The following is a 12,719-nucleotide window of genomic DNA, read 5'->3' on the forward strand; positions in this document are numbered from 1 at the left end:
TATTACGGTTCGGTCCAGATTTTTTGTAATACGGTTCGGTTATATGGTCGGTTATATACGGTTTTATAATATTTTGTTAAAAAATAAAATTATACATCACTTGATGCTTGATGGATGCAAAACATATAAAAGAAAAAATGATAGTAGATGAGTAGAACATATACGATTACAGTACACTTATGACTTAACAATCTAAGCTTCAATAACAATTTGAAATACAATTTCAAACAACAGTTCTTCAATAAAAGGATACACAGTCATTAAATTCCAATTTTCAGCTCCAAAATGCACATAGATTTTGCATCTCAAATCTCAATACATTTAACAATATGAGCTTCAATAAAAATTTTCAATTGTCAATATTGGACTTTTCACATAACTAAGGCCCATTTATTAGCCCATTATACAAAAGCTCTATGGTTAAATATAATATGGTCGGTTCGGTTATTTCGGTTTTCTAAGGATCAAAACCGTAAACCAAACCGAAAAATCGAATTTCTTTAATTTTGAAACTGTAACCGGCCGAAAAACCGATAAAACCGAACCATTTAAATCGAATTTTTCGGTTCGGCCAGTTATTTCGGTTTTAACCAAATTATGCCCATCCCTAATATCATCACACACAAATTTTCAATATTTCCAACTCTTATTTTCAACACTCCCCCTTGTGATGATGATATCATGATACAATGATTCACTTCATTCTGTGTTTTTATATTGTCTCGTTAAAAACCTTACTAGGAAAAACTCATTGGGATAAAAACTAGGGGTGTCAATCGGGTGGGTTGGTCAGGTTTCGGGTCAACCCGCGAATTTTTTTAATTTTTTTTCAACCCGAACCCAACCCGAACCCGAAGTAACCCGAAAACCCTCAACCCGAACACGAACCCGTATAACCCGACTCAACCCGTCTAACCCGAATTTTATTATTTATTTTAAATTTTTTTAAAAAAATTAATGAAAAAAATTCAAAAAAATAAAAAATAGTAATAATATTTTAATTTAAACACATAGTAACAAAATTTTCGATTTAAATTTGAAAATTTAATAGTAGAAAATTAAAAGTATATTTACTAAATCAAATAAAAAATTGTTAAAAAAATAAAAATATGCAAAATAAATATTAAATGATGAAAATTTATCATATAAATATACAATAAATTTTGTTCAAGTATACAATATATAAAAATATAGGTAATATTTTCAAAAAAAAAGTTCGCGGGATCAACCCGCGACCCAACTCGTAACCCGCCTAACATGGCACTAACCCGAATCAACCCAACCCGAACCCAACCCGAACCCGAAAAACCCCAACCCAAACCTGATTTTTTTCGTGTTGGGTCGTGTCGGGTTGACGGGTCGTGTCGCATTTTGACACCCCTAATAAAAACCATATTAAAGAAAAAAAGTGCAGTCACGTAAACTCTCACTCATGTTGACACGAATGATTCTTTGTAAATTTTGTAGATTACGCATCCCAATGTTATATATACGTTTTCTGAATATTTTCGTAGGCAGTGTCTTTTATGAAAAAATCTGACGAGTTTTTACTTGATCTTTATCTTCTCAAGCTCTTGGATGAATGTGAAGAATTTAGGGAAATATGTTTAGATATGTCGCTTTTTATATATCATTCTTTCATTTGAGTAACACATGCACATTATCTTCATATAGTGTCACATTCTTCTTGTCAAATGATAATCCGCATGAGATTTGATATATTGGGTCATTGATTTTAGCTACACACATTCACAGCTTGCTTCATGTAGTACAATAATCTCAGCGTGATTTGATGAAATTGTTACGAGTATTTGTTTCTGAGAATGCCAAGAAATTGCAGTGCCTCCACGAGTAAATACATATCCTGTTTGGGAACGTGCCTTGTGTGGATCAGATAAGTACCCAGCATCAGCATAACCAATTACACTTGATTGGTATATTCTGAATACAAAAGTCTCAAGTATGTCGTTCCTCATAGATAATGAAATATATATTTAATTCTGTTCCAGTGTCTTTTTGTTGAATATGAGCTAAATTTTGTTAATAAATTTACAGCAAAAGATATATCAGATCTTGCCTAATTTGCAAAATACATAAGGGCACCAATAGCACTTAGGTATGATACTTTTGGACCAAGAATAACTTCATCATCTTCACATGGATGTAATGGATCCTTTTCTATGTTTAATGATTAACAACCATTGGAGTACTTAAAAGATTTGATTTATTAAAACGTTTAAAGACCTTTTCCGTATAATTTGACTGATGAACAAATATTCCACATTCTTTTTGTTCAATTTGCAAACTCAGACAATACTTTGTTTTTCCAAGGTCCTTCATCTCGAATTCTTCCTTCAAGTACAACACAACTTCTTGAATTTCCTTATTTGCTCCAATGATGTTTAAATAATCAACATATACAACAATAATTACGCATCTGGATGTTGTTTTCTTAATAAAAACATAACGGCATATTGAATTGTTTATATATCACTTTTTCATTAAGTGTTCACTTAACCGATTATACCACATTCGGCCGGTTCGCTTTAACTCATATAATGATCTTTACAATTTCACATAATAACATTATTTGGATTTTGAACTTTGTGCTTCAGACATCTTAAATCCTTTAGGGATTATATATATATATATATATAAACTAATCAAATACCAAAACGTAATTGCATCCATAACGGGAAAATATGTTTCTTCATAATCAATTTCAGGCCTTTGAGAAAAACCTTGTACAACAAGTCGAGTTTTATATCTTACTATTACATTTTTCTCATTTTGCTTTCGAATAAAAACTCATTTGTACCCAATAGGTTTTACACATTCAGGTGTAAGGACTATAGGTCCAAAAACGTTACGTTTATTTAGCGAATCCAATTCAACCTGAATGACATTTTTCCATTTTATCGAGTCATGTCGATTTTTACATTCACCAAAAGATTTTGATTCATGATATTCATTGTCATTTATGATGTCAAATGCATCATTTTAAGAAAATGTCTCACCAATTTTTTTTATATCTTTTCGATTCCATATTTTTTCAATATTAATATAATTGATAGAGATTTCATGATTCTCATCGGTTTGTGGTTCTAACAGAACATTTTCATCATCATTTGTTTCTGCCGGAATATCTTACTCTATTTTATGATCATCGTGATTCTCTATGCATTTTCTTTTTCGAGGATTTTATCCTTAGAACCGATTGACCTTCCACGCTTCAATCGTTTTATGACATCATGAGTGTCTTCAATTTGTATATTTGGAATTTCAATTCGAGCAGGGGCATTTACAGCATGTATATATGATTTAGTTACCCTTTTTGTGTCTGTAAATGCATCTGATATTTGATTTGCTATTATTTGCAAGTGCACAATTTGCTGTGCATCTTTGTCACATTGTTTAGTTCTTGGATCTAGATGTAAAACTGATGATACATACCATGTAATTTCCTTTTCGATATATTTATTTTCTTCCCATAATATCGGGAAGATTTCCTCATTATGCCAAGATGTGCCCCATCTGCCATAGCCTCAATCCTGGGGAATGTCGTAGAAAGTCTGGTGCATGCTTCAATTGTGGGAAGTTGGGACATCAAATTGATGATTGTCCCGAGCCTAAGAAAGTGACATGGCCAAATACTGATACTACCCCCAACAAGCCGAAGGAAAATAAGCTTAATGCTCGTGTGTTTGCAATAACTCAGGAAGAGGCAATGACTCAAACGATGTCGTGGAAGGTACTATTCTAATCAATGAAATGTCAGCTTATGTAGTATTTGATTGCGGTGCCACTCATTTGTTCATATCTAAGAGGTTCACTAAGAAACTAAGGCTTATACCTGAGATACTTGTCGAACCCTTTAGAGTAGCAACTCCTACTAGTAAGACAATTGACATACATATGGTGCACATAGATTGTAAGATCCGTATCAATGAGCACCTATCTCAAGCTGAATTGATTCAACTAAACATGGTGGAGTTCGACGCCATTCTAGGAATGAATTGGCTATCAAAGAATCACGCAATTGTTGATTGTCGCTTAAAGAACGTCTAACTAAGGGCTCCAAACCAAGAAGAAATATTTTATTATGACAAAGTCAAGAAACAAGAATCCTTACTATCTGCTTCCCAGACTTGTAAATCCATGAAAAGTGGAGAAGAAGTTTACATGTAAGGTCCAGGAATTTAATTCACGTAACCTGAATGCATGCAATCTAAGATTTTATTTATATTATGTGTTTAATTATTTTTTTATACATTTTATGCATAATTATTGAATGATAGAATTTATTTCATGAAATTTTAAAAGTTCATGCATTAGGGTTTCTAGATGCATTTCGCGCTCGAACGACGAACGGAGACCAAAGAATTTTCAAGAAAATTATATTGTTACATTATTAATTTTTATTAATTAATATTAGATGTTTTAAAGGTATTTTTCAAGAAATGGGCTGTGTTGGGTATTTTTACCTGCCAGACCATATTTTTCAGTGGGACGCAAATTTTATCGAAACATAGGAGTTTTTGAGGGTTCGAGTAATATTTTCAAAAACTTGCCAAAACGAAATATTTTCCGGGATTGTGTTTGGACTTGATGGGCCTATTTTTAAGGTTATTGGGCCTAAAATTCTTTTTTAAACTTTTAAATGACAATTTAGGGCCCATTATCTATTAATTAACTATTTAATTAATACCTAAACCCCACTAAACCTAAAACCATTTCCCCCATCAGCCGACACCCCTTCTCTCAGCAGTACCCTCTCGGTTTCAGCACCCCCATAGCTGAATAGCATCGACCATAGATTTTTCTTGCAACAAAAATTCTCCGGCGCTTCCCCGACGCTCGCTTCTTCGACGTTCTTGCGTAGAAATCATCCAGTAACGCTTTGTAACATTGTTTTTGCATCATTCACGTCTATATTACTGCTCTGTATGCATTTGTGTATGAAAACTCTCGATCCAGCCATGAGCTTGAAAGGTTTTCGATTTTTATGTTTTTCTTGCATTTCCTCGGTTGTTACTCGTGTTTGTTATTATGTTGTGCAAGGGGCTACGGTTTTGGGTTGTTAAGGGGCTGAACATGGTGATAAGATATTGTTTTGGAGATCAGAATTGTTGCTGGTGGCTGTAGGTTGAAGGGCCGAGTAGTTGGTGCTATGTTTGGTGTGGGTTTGGGAGAGATCGCGTGAACTGGATGGAGCCGGCGGTGCAAAGGCCGATCTAGGGCCTGGACCAGACACAATTGGGATTTTTTTTTGAAATAAATAATTTGAACCGCTTGTTCTAAAAATAGAAATTTTCCCCCCCTCAGTAGCTCAGTGGTAGAGCGGTCGGCTGTTAACCGATTGGTCGTAGGTTCGAATCCTACTTGGGGAGATCTGCATTTCCATACTATTTCATTTTTAGATACTATTTCAAAAATTTTCCTGAATCACGTGCCTTTCTCGTAAGACCGAGCGAAATGAAAAAAATGAAAAAAAATCAAATCACACCATCTCTGTATGCGAAATTGTTATGGATTAAATTATAAAAAAGTTTTGAAATTAAAAATGAATATTTGTGAACAATGTACCATGAGCGCCTTAGGACGTCCTCAAGATATGTTTTCAGATACCGCTATACAATTACAACCCGTTTTAATTTTCTCGATAGTCTCAATAACTGGATCATCCAAATCTAATTTTAAACGAGACAAAAAAGCGGGTAAAGACAACTCAATAAATGAAATTGACTAAAGAAAAGAGTTTGTATCGAATAAAGTATATATTGCGACTTTCTTGTGCTCGAACTTTGGCTCGGTGAATTATGAGTTCAATACATCCTGTTTAGCAGAAAGACGGGTATTCCTGTATTTTTCCTATTTCTAAGATTAAACAAAAGGATTATATTCCATCCATATCCCAATTCCATTCATTTAATACCCGTTTGGTGTCATTGACCGATGGAGAGAAGAACCTATGATTAGCTTTTCGGGAAATTTCCAAACGAACTGAATATCTTTTGTACAGAATCGGAGGAATATGCGACCATTCTACCAACGAATTATCTAGAATAATTCGTAAATCTAGATCGGCTAATTGTCCCGAGGAACGGAGCAGGCTAGGTTAGCCGAAAGGTGGTATGTTTTTTGGATGTTTTAAGGAGTTTGGTAAGCTTCGGGTCAAATTTTAGAGGTCTAGGGGTAAAACGGTAATTTTGGGTTTCTAGGGACAAAATGATCATTTTGCACCCGGGGTGAGATTTTTGTCCTGGAAGCGCCCTGAGCACATTTTTCATAATATTTGAAATTTTATGCATCATGATCATGATTTTTAAGAGTTTATGAAAATGTACGTTACATGCTTGGTTTTAAGGAAAATTGCATATGTGCATGATTTTTTTAAGTGATGAAAATGATGATATTTTGAATGATGGGAATTATTTTTGGCTATAGAAGTATATGTAAATGCTTAATACGTATGTTTAAAGCTGATGACGAGTTCTAGGCACAGTGGATGGGTAATCCTGTCACTGATGTCCGACAGCCGCCGGGTACCGCGGTTCTATGTATGATGGATCCATTGTAAATGATGATGATGTACGATAGTCACTTCTAATTAACTGAATTCACCATAGGAAATGATAAATGATAAACGATGAATGATGATTAAAAATGAGTTTTTTTGACACGTCATGATTTTACACGATACGTTTATGTTACGCTTTTAAAGTTCATGAAAGGTATGTTTAGTATGGTATTTTTCATTGATATGTGTCATGTATATGTACTTGTTATTTCTGGTACAGGCGTGTTGAGTCTTTAAACTCATTAGGCGTGTGTGATGCAGGTGAGTTCGATATCGAGGGGACTAGAGGTGCTGAACTCTGAGTAGGCAGACCTGGTGGGCGACACGACCCGAGAACCTCATGTTTTCTGCACATTTATGATTTTACGATGTTGAGAAGATATTAGTATTTTTATACGCTATTTATTTCACTGTTGGATGTTAGGATTTTTACTCGCTTGTTTTCGTGATTATTTGATCGGTATTTACTTACGATTATTTTTAAATGATATTTTCAGTAGGACTGCATGCATGCAAATTATTCAAATGCTTATTTTCAAAACGTGATCTTTATAAAATATATATATATATATATTTCTGCATTTTTAAATAGTAGACGTTACGGTTGGTATCAGAGCAAGGGTCCTATATAGGGTTGTGTCACCGACAGTTTCTGCAGCTCAGTCTTCAAACCTCAAGTCTCTAAGCTTTTATGTTTTAAATGTTTAAAATGATTTACTGTTATCACCTGCATGTTTATATGATTTATGCTTTATGATGATCTACGGTATATGCTTAACTGCTTTTATGATTTAAGGATTTACTGTTTGTTTTAAAAATTGGATTAATTGCATGATGGGTTATGTTTATAAATTGGACTGTATTCAGATCATGCCTCCGAGACGCGACCCTAGCATAGACAGACATGATGATATTCCAGGAGGTGGCAGAGGCCCTCCACCCCTACCAGCGCCTTTGGATGCAGCCACCCCAGTTCTGGAGGGTATGGCTAGGCTTCTGGAGCAGGTACAGCAGGCCCCTAGGCCTCAGGTGGACGTTTTTGAGAAGTTCAGGAGACTTAACCCGAAGAAGTTTGGGGGCACTACTGGTCCATTCCTGACAGAGGGATGGATTCGTTCGCTAGAGCTACATTTCGAGTACCTTCAGGTGAGAGATGGAGATCGGACCAGGTGCGCCATTTATATGCTGAGAGATTATCCATCTCTTTGGTGGGAGGGATCTGCTCATGCGGTGGACTTGGCTACCCTCACCTGGGACAGGTTCAAGGAGTTGTTCTATGAGAAGTATTTTCCAGCTGACGTCAAGGGCCGCCTGACGAGGGAGTTTATGAGTCTCCGCCAGGGGGACTCATCCGTGGCGGATTTTATCCGCAAGTTTGACAGGGGCTGCCATTTTGTGCCCATGATAGCGAGAGATGTCGCCCAGAAGCTGAGGCATTTCTTAGATGGACTGAGACCCACCCTTCGTCGGGACGTCATGCTGACGAGGCCGACAGGTTATGATGAGGCCACCGCCTGTGCTTTTCAGGCGGAGCAGGCGCTGCGAGACATAGACTTTGAGATGCAGAGGAAGCGGCATCAGACTAAGTCCAACTCCCAGCCTCAGAAGAAATAGTTCTCAGTGCCACCGAGACAACAGGGGCAGCAGAAGCCCCATGGTCAGTTTAGGAGGTCCCAGCAGCAGAGATCCCCTCAGGCGCCAAGGGCACCTAAGCCAGATGACAGGCAGCCATGCCCACAGTGCAATAAGTTCCATGTCGGCAAGTGTTTGTGGGGTACCTACAGATGCTTCGTTTGCGAGCAGGAGGGTCAAAAAGCGGCGGACTGGACTAAGAACATGGGCCCCACTAATGGTCGAGCTTATGTGATGCATGCCGAGGAGGCCGAGGCAAAGCCAGACTCGACATTGATTACTAGTAACCTTTACGTTTAAGATTTTACTTTATCGCATGATTACATGGATTTTATGAATGCATGAGAATTAAATGTATGGGATTGGTAACTTAGAACAAATTAGGATGCATGTTCTACCTAGTTGGGATTAAGAATTTAATTGTTTTAATGGAGAATGTTAGGGATTAATTGTAATAACCGATAAATTGAGGACTTGATGGCTAAAACTCAAGATTTTTGGGTGCAATTTTCGAACGTTAAGGGGGCTAATTTGCAAATTTAGAATTTCTGAGGATTAGTTTTGAATTTTTGGAATCGATGTTTGGGGTAATTCAGTGAATTTTTCGAGGATTTTGTGTTAATTGCCGATAAGAAATTCCTTAAGTTCAACACTATTAGATTTGATGGTATGTTTTGTCGCAGGGATGATATATATTGCAGGTCTAGCCACGCATCCATTGCTAGATTCAGGAGCTATGCATTCGTTTATATCTGAATCCTTCATCAAGCGACTAGGAATCACACCAGTAGCGATGGATTCAGGGTTCAGAGTATCGATCCCATCTAGGGATCAGATGTTCACCTCCCAGAGAGTGAAGAGATTGGAGCTTCAGTTACAGAAGTATACGGTACACGCAGATTTGATAGTGCTACCATTGCCGGAGTTCGACATCTTCATGGGCATGGGCTGGCTATCTTCTCATGGACCAGTCATAGATTTTTGACAGAGGTCAGTGTATGTCAGACTGCCCAGCGGGAAGCCGTTTGTTTTTGAGACAACTAGACATCAGCAGATGCCGCACGTCATTTCCTGCTTGAGTGCAAGGAAGCTTATGAGCAGAGGCTGCCAGGCATTTTTGGCTAGCATCGTGTCTGTGTCCGAGCCAGTCAAACAGAGGCTAGAGGACGTTGATGTAGTCAGTGAGTTCTCTAGTTTTTTCCCTGACGATGTTTCAGGAGTTCTACCAGACAGAGAGGTGGAATTCTCTATTGATCTCATGCTAGGGACAATGCCGATATCTAAGGCACCCTACCGTCTAGCACCTGCTGAGATGAAAGAACTGAACGATCGGATACAAGATTTGTTAGATAAGGGTTTCATTCGCCTTATTTTTTCTCCTTGGGGCGCACCAGTTCTTTTTGTCAAGAAGAAGGATGGCAGCATACGACTGTGTATTGACTACAGAGAACTGAATAGAGTCACAGTCAAGAATAAATATCCACTGCCGAGGATCGAGAACTTGTTTGATCAGCTTCAGGGAGTGTTTGTGTTCTCAAAGATAGACCTTCGATTCGGTTACCATCAGCTGAAAGTGAGGGAGTCTGATGTGCATAAGACAGCCTTCCGGACGCGTTATGCGCACTATGAGTTTTTGGTGATGCTCTTTGGTCTGACGAACGCGCCAGCGATCATCATGGATCTCATGAATTGCGTGTTTCAGCCTTACTTGGATCAGTTCGTCATAGTTTTCATTGACGATATCCTGATCTATTCGAAAAACAAGGAGGAACACAGTCAACACCTAAGGACAGTATTGCAGACTCTACAGGACAGACATATGTATGCCAAGTTCAGAAAGTGTGAGTTCTGGCTTGACAGGGTGGCATTCTTGGGCCACATTGTATCTGAGGATGGCATAGAGATCGACCCCATCAAAGTGGAGGCAGTCAGAGATTGGCCAGTTTCTAAGTGCGTGACAGATATTAGTAGTTTCTTGGGATTGGCAGGCTATTACAGGAAGTTCATCCAGGGCTTCTCTTCTATTGCGGTGCCTATGACCACCTTGACGAAAAAGAATGCAAAGTTTATCTGGGGATCTGAGTGCCAGGAGAGCTTTGACAGACTGAAGCAGGCTTTGACCACTACACCAGTTCTAGCTATGCCATCAGGGCAAGGAGAGTTTGTGGTATTTACATATGCATTGAAGCTAGGGTTGGGCGCGATTCTGATGCAGCAGGACAAAGTGATAGCCTATGCGTCCAGACAGCTGAAGGTCCATGAGAAGAATTATCCGACTCATGACCTCGAGCTAAGCAGCAGTGGTATTTGCCCTGAAGATCTAGAGACACTATCTGTATGGGGAGAAGTGCAAGATTTTTACTGACCATAAGATCCTGAAGTACTTCTTCACACATAAAAAGCTGAATATACGACAGAAAAGGTGGCTTGAGCTGGTGAAGGATTATGTTTGCGACATTAGCTACCATCCGGGTAAGGCTAATGTGGTTGCAGACGCTTTGAGCAGGAAACACGTAGTGTTTGCTCATTTTTCAGTGCAGAGGCCGCTACAGGCTGAGATACAAATATTTGAGCTTGCTGTTTATGCCAGGGGCGAGGCCCTGATTCTTGCTACTCTAACAGTACAACTGACTCTTAGAGACAGAATTCGAGTAGGGCAGACTTCTGACGAGCAGTTACAGAAGTGGAAACAGAGGGACGAGGCTAAGGGCTAGAGACTGTATACAGTTGTGGACGGCATAGTCAGATATAGGGACCATCTATGGGTTCCTGACAGTGATTCCCTTCAAGCAGATATATTGAGTGAGACCCATAGCACCCCGTACTCCATCCATTCAAGGAGTACGAAGATGTATAAGGATCTACAGACTCTATATTGGTGGCCGGACATGAAACGAAATATTCTACGATTCGTCTCCGAGTTTTTGATTTGTCAGCAGGCCAAGGCAGAGCATCGAAGACCTGCAGGGAAGCTGAGACCACTCCATATTACCAAGTGGAAATGAGAGAATATCACCATGGATTTTGTGACAGGGCTTCCGAGGACTACTGGAGGATTCAATGCCATTTGGTTGATTGTTGATCGGCTCACTAAATCAGCTCATTTCTTACCGATCAGGAAGACATTCACTATGACTCGGTACGCAGAGCTGTACATCAGAGAGATAGTCAGACTGCATATGATTCCAGTGTCCATCGTGTCAGACAGGGATCCGAGGTTCACGTCTGCATTCTGGAAGAGTCTTCATCAGGCGCTAGGTACTAAGTTATTGTTCTGTACTACTTTCCATCATCAGACATACTGTCAGTCAGAGAGGGTGATTCAGATTCTGAAGGACCTGCTCTGAGCATGCATGATCGACTTCCAGGGCAGCTGGGAGCCGAAGTTACCTCTTATGGAGTTTACACACAACAAAACTTATCAGGCATCGATAGTTATGGCTCCATACGAGGCACTGTACGGGAGAAAGCGTAGGTCGGCAGTTTATTGGGACGTGGTAGGAGAGCGAGTAGAGTTTGGTTCGAATATTTTCTGACAGACAGCAGAGTTAATGGCCAAGATTCGGGACATGATGAAGACTGCACAGAGCCACCAGAAAAGTTATGCAGATCAGAGGCAGCGAGATCTTGAGTTCGCAGTAGGGGATCATGTTTTCGTGAAGGTGCGAGGGTGTGATGAGGTTCGGGAAGAAGGGCAAGCTCAGCCCTAGATTCATCGGACCCTTTGAGATCCTAGAGAGAGTTGGGACACTCGCACACAGAGTTGCTTTACTGCCGAATCTGGCGGGAGTTCATAACGTGTTCAACATCTCCATGCTGCGGAAGTACATGTCAAATCCTTCACATGTGCTGAACTATGAGCCACTTCAGCTGACACCGCACCTGTCATTCGAAGAGAAACCCACTCAGATACTGGACAGACAGGAGACGAGGCCCCGGAACACGGTGATCCAGATGGTCAAGGTCAAGTGGCTGAATCATTCTGAGAAGGAGGCCATGTGGGAGACCGAGACCGAGATGAGGTGTCTCTACCCGGAGTTATTCGATACTTCTAAATTTCGAGGACGAAATTTTATTTAAAGGGTGGAGAGTTGTAAGGTACGAGAATTTAATTTACGTAACCTGAAGGCATGCAATCTAGGATTTTATTTAAATTGTGTGTTAAATTATTTTTTTATGCATTTTATGCATAATTATGGCATGATAGAATTTATTTCATGAAATTTTAAAAGTTTATCCATTATGGTTTCTAGATGCATTTCGCGCTCGAACGAGGAACGGAGACTAGGGAATTTTCAGGAAAAATATTTTATTACAGGATTAATTTTTATTAATTAATATAAGATGTTTTAAATGTATTTTTCAAGAAATGGACTTTGTTCCCGCCAGAGCATATTTTTCAGCGGTACGCAAATTTTATCGAAACGGAGGACTTTTTGAGGGTTCGAGTAATATTTTCAAAACTTGCCAAAACGAAATATTTTACGGGATTGTGTTTGGACTTGAT

The sequence above is a fragment of the Primulina tabacum genome, chromosome 8 (assembly GCF_025594145.1).
Source record: "Primulina tabacum isolate GXHZ01 chromosome 8, ASM2559414v2, whole genome shotgun sequence".
NCBI classification, from domain to species: Eukaryota; Viridiplantae; Streptophyta; class Magnoliopsida; order Lamiales; family Gesneriaceae; genus Primulina; species Primulina tabacum.